Raw genomic sequence first — 7,246 nt, forward strand, 5'->3', positions numbered from 1 at the left:
GTCGTAATGCATCGTTAGGCACGGTAGCTCCTTAGGCGAGCATTAGCCGGTAGAAAGGGTCGCCCTGATAACTCTCAATGACTTCGAGAGAAACTTACGATACTCGTGGCGCGCGGAATGGAATTTCGCCCACGCCGAGCAAGCGATGACGACGCATCGAAGAGCTAACGCAATAAACGATGCATTAAGTAGAAGCGAACCAGCAATGACTGCTAATAAGTTGCGAACAACGATCCCGAGAGCTCGACACGATAGCTCGAGAAATACACATTGCACGTATTTTTTTCAATCAAACGTATATTTTCAATCTCTCTCTCTCTCTCTCTCTCTCTTTCTATAAAAGTAAAACATCCAAAATTCAAACTATATAAAAAAAAAATCTTTAGCTGATAATAAATGTAACTAAAATTTTTGCAGTATTGATATATCGAAAAATATTGTTTATGACACACTGAAGGAAAAGATTGACTGAATATGGCATAGCATTTTTAATTGGTTGCAGCAGCCAATTTTTTTTTTTTTTGGTTGCGTTAGTTTATCGAAATCCTATACTGACATTGCGGATAGGCTAACTCCAAGTCAAAAATTGGTTGCTGCAATTAAAAATTGGCTGTTATAGCCAATTAAAAGTGCTATGCTATATTTTACCATCTAATTTGTTGCAGCAGCCAATCTTTTCTTTCAGTGATAATTTATATTAACACGGTATACTAATACCAATTCTGTTTATATTTTTTCAAATCCCGCCACAACCATGCGCCATTCGCTTTATGAATTAATTTCTCATTAATAAACGTCATTTATATCTACCTACAAGTGTTGTCTTTAAAGCAAAAGCAAAGGCGAGATTGTCCTTGGCAAAACAAATAGAAATTTCAACCTTCGTGAACACATTGTGAAATCAAACCGTACCGTATATTCTGCAATCGTTTGACCAAGAATCGTCCGAAAAAGAAGCTTACCGAGATGAAAATTTACGATGCATCAACCGGCAGCATCGTTGGACATCGAAATTTCTCCGGTACATCGCGCGTTCTAATTAAAAGCGCCGGATCGACGTACCAAACTTCAAATCTGGTTGGCTGGACGCCTATCAATTAACCTCCGCGGTCAACGTGCCAATAAAGGCCACCGTGCAACCGTGCAGGACTCTTTGTCCAAACGCCACGATGACCGCGCAATTCCCAGGTTTCCGTGCGCTTTTGCTCGCGAATGGAAATACACGCGTCTGCCCAAAATTACGCGAGTCCGACGTATGCAGCGATATATATCGTGTGCAGACATACACGTATTGTGCCAGACTTTCACGGTAATATTTGCCCAGACCTTGTGTCAGCAAAAAAAAAAATCTAGAAAAACGTTCGCAAGCGTGTTTTCCCTTTAATCTTTAATTATTAAATCATTACATTACGTATTTCACTTTTAATGTAGCGCAATTTCGCAAACCGGTCCGCGCAATATATCAGAGAGAGAGACATAAATGCTAACGATAGCTATGAAAATTTCACGTCGCGTCGCATATGGTTTCGTATTTATGTACAGGTAGCATCGCGAGATTGTGCCGCGAACAACTTTTAGCTGAAGATTTACTGTAAAGCGTAACCGAGAAAATATATACGTAATTATATATCGCAAATGGAAAATGGGAAAAGTTCCGAAGGTAGCGAGAATAGCGAGAGATCCGCGTTGTTAGCGAGAATAGGGGCAGGGACACGGTGATCCGCAAATAAATTCGATTTAATTTGAATTCAATTCCATCGGGGCCGGTTCGAGCGGATCGCTCGCGTCGAATTATCGCAGTGTCCCTCATTTCTCTCTTTTTACGCGCTCACGTATACACGTATACACGTATGCACAGACGAAGAGATCGAGCCTTTCCTCGCGGTTTTTCTACATGTTCCATTAAGCGTTCCTTCTAAGGCGAAGTCACGGAAACATAATAAACCGAAGAAATTTGGTGAAATTTCCTGTTAATTATCAAGTGAGATGTAATGAGACTAACTCGTTACTACCTTTTACTTTTATGATTTTACTCTTTTTATGATTTATTTTATCATTTGATGATTTTTCGCTTTTTCTTAACAATAAAAAAATATCTATAATATTCACAATAATATTGAATTTGATAAACTCAAATTTGTATATTTAAAGTAAGTTTATTATCAAATAACGCGATCGAACTTCATATATACATATCACCATTATCATCGTATCACGCAAATAAAAAATAAGTATTAAATTAGTATTGCATTGCAGTGTTCGAAGTTTGGAAACATCTCATTAACATAATTTTAAAGAATAGGTATAATTGAAAGCGTAACGTGGAAAGAAAGTAAAGTTATGCATATTCGTTATCCTAAACGCTGTTCCAATTCAGAATTTTAAAAACGTTCTATTAAAAAAAAGATGCTATACTAAAAAAAATTTCTGGTTGAAAATGGACGAATCAAAATTTTCTGGTTAAATTTGATAGAATTCTAGTTGAGATAATCGGAATTCTGATTGCTGTAATATTTCTAATAAAATTGAAATTCTTATTTTTACCAGAATAATTACATTAATCAGTTATCTCAATTAGAATTCTAGTAGATTTAACCAGAAAATTCTGATTTGTCCACTTTCCAGAATTACTATTTAATTCAACCAGACTGTTTTTTTTTCTCAGTGTAATTTTGAAATGTCATTCTTCTATCAACGCAACGATATATATATTAAACACTTATGACAGGTTGTATTCAGTTTGACAAAATCATAAAATCCTTTGTTGCTGCACGTTCTTGATTGAGTCTTTAAAAGATTAATAAATGCGGGCGCAACGAATCCGAACGATAAATAGAAACGTAAATTCACCGCGCGACGTGAGTTCCCGTCTATTTTATGCAACACGTAAGTCGAACGATCGCTCGCGTGATCGCGAAACGTGACGTGGAAGATGCGAACGCACGTGCGTCCAGCTCGTTATACACGTCCGCCACTCGGCCGTTATCGAACGTCTCTCATCGGCTGCTGCCCTTCCCGGCTTCGGCCTCCGAGATGCACCCGGGGAAACTGGTCGTGGTGAATGTGTGCCTCGTGACCGCGCCTCCTCGCGTGCGTATAATAAAAGAACGGTTCCTCAAATCCTTTGATCTGAGAGTGCAAGCGGAACAACTGCTACCGTTCGCGTGTGGGTAGAGATATCGATACGTATAAGGTCTGTTTTTTTATTCCTGCACTAGAACTTTCTCGCTTTCGCCAAACATCAAATATGTATTTCACTTTCCTATTTCCAAAAGTGTACACTACGTTGTTAGATATTAAAGGAGCAATGGTACTCTTTAATTTCAATAACATTTTATTATTTTTAACTTACATGTGTGACAAAATGTAAATCACATTTCTGGTTAGTTTCTAAGTAAATAAATATCAACGTATGCACACATTTAGTAAATAATAAATTAAACTTGAGTCAAATTTCATACATCTTCTTGAATTAAATTATTATTCATAACTCTATTATTTTTAATTAGTTAAATTAATGATATATTGGACAGAAGCAATGGCGACCTATAGAAATGATTAAAAATAACTTAAATTGAGTATAATTTGACATTATGAATTCAACAGTGATTCAGCAGCCTCAGAAAACGGACCTAGGGTAACTGTCCCAATTACTGTGCCTGTCCCTGTTATTGTGCTTTTGTATTTCGATAAGTCATAAAGAAAACTAGCTATGAATAAATAAGAAAAAATATTTTTTTCTTTAAGAGTTAAATTATTAATGCATACGATACCGAAGATAATATTTTATTTTTTGAGTATTAAAGTATTTTAAATATTTTTCAAAAGATATGAGGATTTTAAGCTTGTCCCTATTAATGTGCCTTGTATTGGAGCTGAGAACGTTGTGTTATGAGTGTACATTGAAATAAATATAATTGGAATAATGATTTATGTATAATAATATTAACTTAAAAAATTAGCTTAAAACAATATTGATTGCAAGCAGATAAAATTAAAGCTACAATATTTAATAATTAATTCAGTAATAAGCAAGTTGGCTAAAAGGCACATTAATAGGGACAATTACTCTATAGATATTGCACTTAGAACGCGGGTCGACGATGGCGAATCTCAATCGCCATTAGTTTTCCGTTGCGCAATTTAATTTCCTTCTTACTGAGAAATTATGCATGACACGACTTAAAGCGGGGTTAGGGTCTTTGTATCGTCGTGAGTGCTGAGTAAAATAGAACTTTAGCGATAAGTCGATACCCATAAAGCCGTGTGTGCGGTAAGAGAGTTACGTAAATCGCATTAAAATGTATCGGAGTGTTATATTCGGGATGCAAGAAGCGGAGGGAATTTTTTATTTGAAACCACTTGGCTCATAGCATAACTATCTGTACGATAGCAACAACGGTCTAACTAGCATCGCCGATTGACTACGGCGGGGATCGTGCAAGTCCGGCTATGAAGACTAATTCCTCTTTAAATGAGTTAAACAAGGCATCGCGTTCGAGACCATTAAAATTTAGGAACGTTGCTGCGTGATGGATCCATCACGCGACGCTGTGCACAGCACAATATTTATATCCCACATTAGATTTCTCTCTCACACGGAAATGCTAGACACGTAATGAGGAGCTCCGTCAAGACAAAGATTCTGTACTTTGCCGCTAAATACGACTGTCTGATCCTCATTCTCACATCAGTGTTGAACGCGAATATCTTATAAGTCATATGCCTGACTTAGATCTAAGCGTTAACGTTACAGACGACATTAAGTCATGTAAGTCGGTAAAAAAAAAGTCCTTCGTGAGAATTTGCTGAATGAGTAATCTGATAATTGTATACTACGACATGGTCAGACGGACGGTAGCCTATTTAGTTTAATGATAGATTGCCGCATGATGTATATATGATATATATACAAAGTATTGAGGGTGTATATATGTATACATATGTATATAGAAGTATTGAGACGTATGATTGCTTAATAAGCCGTTCGACGAAAGTCGACTTTGCAAAGCTAACTTTGATGCAAATTGCAGAGAATGCAAAAACGCCACGGCCAAGTGCCGACGGCAGTTTTCACGCTTTCAAATTTTTCGCGCTTTCCTTCGTAATACACGAACATTATCCGTATTTATTGCGTACGCATTCAATTAAATTTTCTATTCCGAACCATGCGTTTATGATCACATATTTTTAACTATACAAAAATCTTCGCGTCACTTTTCCAAAATAATCTTTTCAATTCTTTACTTAAAAAAAAAAAAACAATCTAATTGCATTAGAGTTTTCATTAAAAATGGACAAATTAGAAATGTTCTAGTTGAATCTATCATAATTCTAAATCGAAATAACCAGAATTCTGAGCAGAATTTTTTGGTTCGTAAATTTTCAACCAGAAGTTTTTTTATATCCATTTTTACCACTGTAGTTTAATTTTAACTTCGGTTCAATTAACTCGTCATCTTTTTCTAATTCTAAGAATAGTAAACGATGAAGAGTAAGTTGAACTAAGATTAATGTACATCAATAAAATTTAAATATTAGAATAACTTTAAATTTTTAATCATCTTCTCAGAATCTTATGACTCTACGATTTTACTCGACTGAGGCTCATTTCTATTATATCTATCAATGTAGATTAACTTTAATCTCGATTTTAACAAACTCTTTATTTTTTAAACAAAGTGTCACAAGATCGTAAACACTCGACTAAATAATAAAAAACTTTATCAGTCTGAGGTGGATTTTAGTTCTTAAATAAGATTTCAATAATTTATATACATCTTTATCATTTTTTTATTCTTAAAACTGGAACAAGATAAAAATTAAGCTAAACCGAGATTAAAATTAACCTACATTGATAAAAATAAACATGCGTGTTTCGTCAATTTGATAATTACATTCTCGCAAAACGTACGACTTACACACAATTGCAATTCATCATTGATGTAAGAGAAAGATCGACTCGCGTAATCGGCGAAGGCCATTTCGTCAGTTAGGTGCAACATCATTTTCGCGAGTGCACTCGCCGGCCATCGATCGTTCTCTCTCTCTCTCTCTCTCTCTCTCTCTCTCTCTCTTCCTCTCTCTCTTTTTCTCTGCGTCGGACAGAGCAGCTCATCGGAAAACGAGCCTCCCATGTGCACACGATTTTTACTGAATTAATAATCACAGTGAGTATCGAAACGTCTGATGACTTACCGAACGGAATCGCGGCCGTCCTCGTGATCCCTCGTAGTTTCTTCAACCGGCGACGTTCAACGTACCGTGGACCGCTTTCCACTTTTCCGCACGGAGTTTCCTTTCGTTGACGGACTACCCTTCGTCGGCCCCTCGGGACGTCACGTCGATTCGCACGAGCGAATGTATGGGCACGCATATACGACGCAAATGCACCCCGGAAAACGTAAGCACGACGCGCTGCTCCTCCTCGCGACGGCGTTATATCACAGTCGTCATTATCTTTACTCTCGACGATTGCTCCCTCCTTCCATTTATTCTCTCTCGTTGCCTCCGCAATTCGCGATTCCGTTCGGCGCGTTTGTCGAGACCGGCGGCGGCAATGGGCGTCGAGCTCCGCCTCGATGGATATACCTGGGTCTCCCTCGACCTAACCTAATGTATGGAAACGGCACCGGCGAAATTCCTCAATACCGGCGACTTTAGGGAGGGTATTGTTCGATGTTCAGATAAAGAGCGGTGTTTTCTGGACACGGCGGTTTCCGTGATGTTTCTTCCGTCGATCGTTAATTTCCCGGTTGTACACTCTTGATCATCTCTCTCTCCCTCTCTCTCGTTCTCCTCTCTGCTTTCTTTTCCCTTTTCCCTTTTCCCGTCTATCGTCTCTTTTTCCTCTTTCCCTATCCGTCTCTCCGCCTTCTTCCTTCCTTCCTCTCTGATCCTGTTCCTCTCTCTCTCTCTCTCTCTCTCTCCGGTGCTAGGTCGTTCCTCGGAACGGCACCGTTACTTCCCTCCGGTGTCACAGCGCCAACTGACAGCGGCTGGTCGCTCGCCGGTACCCTCGTGCACAGCGGCGGACAAAGCTCCGACGACAGCCGAAACGCGGCGGAAACGGCCGAGAGCCGGCCAGTCAGCTGGCTCCCCGGTGGCAGCCGACTGCATCGGCCGTGCGCCGGTGCTGCTATCCTCCATTCCTTCGGTTCGATGACGGTCGTCCACGAACTTTCCCGAGTCAGCTGGCTGCGCGCCGCATCCTCCTCCCGCCGCGCCGGTCCCCTCATCACCGATC

General features: G+C 39.0%; 1 protein-coding gene across 1 annotated transcript in view; it reads right to left on the bottom strand.

Annotated features, from left to right (window-relative positions):
- LOC105145995 (growth factor receptor-bound protein 14) overlaps positions 1-7,246 on the bottom strand; it is a 322,967-nt gene that overhangs the window by 71,283 nt on the left and 244,438 nt on the right. The gene's annotated exons all lie outside the window — the stretch shown is intronic.

The sequence above is a fragment of the Acromyrmex echinatior genome, chromosome 1 (genome assembly GCF_024713525.1).
Source record: "Acromyrmex echinatior isolate Ae372 chromosome 1, ASM2471352v2, whole genome shotgun sequence".
Lineage (NCBI taxonomy): Eukaryota > Metazoa > Arthropoda > Insecta > Hymenoptera > Formicidae > Acromyrmex > Acromyrmex echinatior.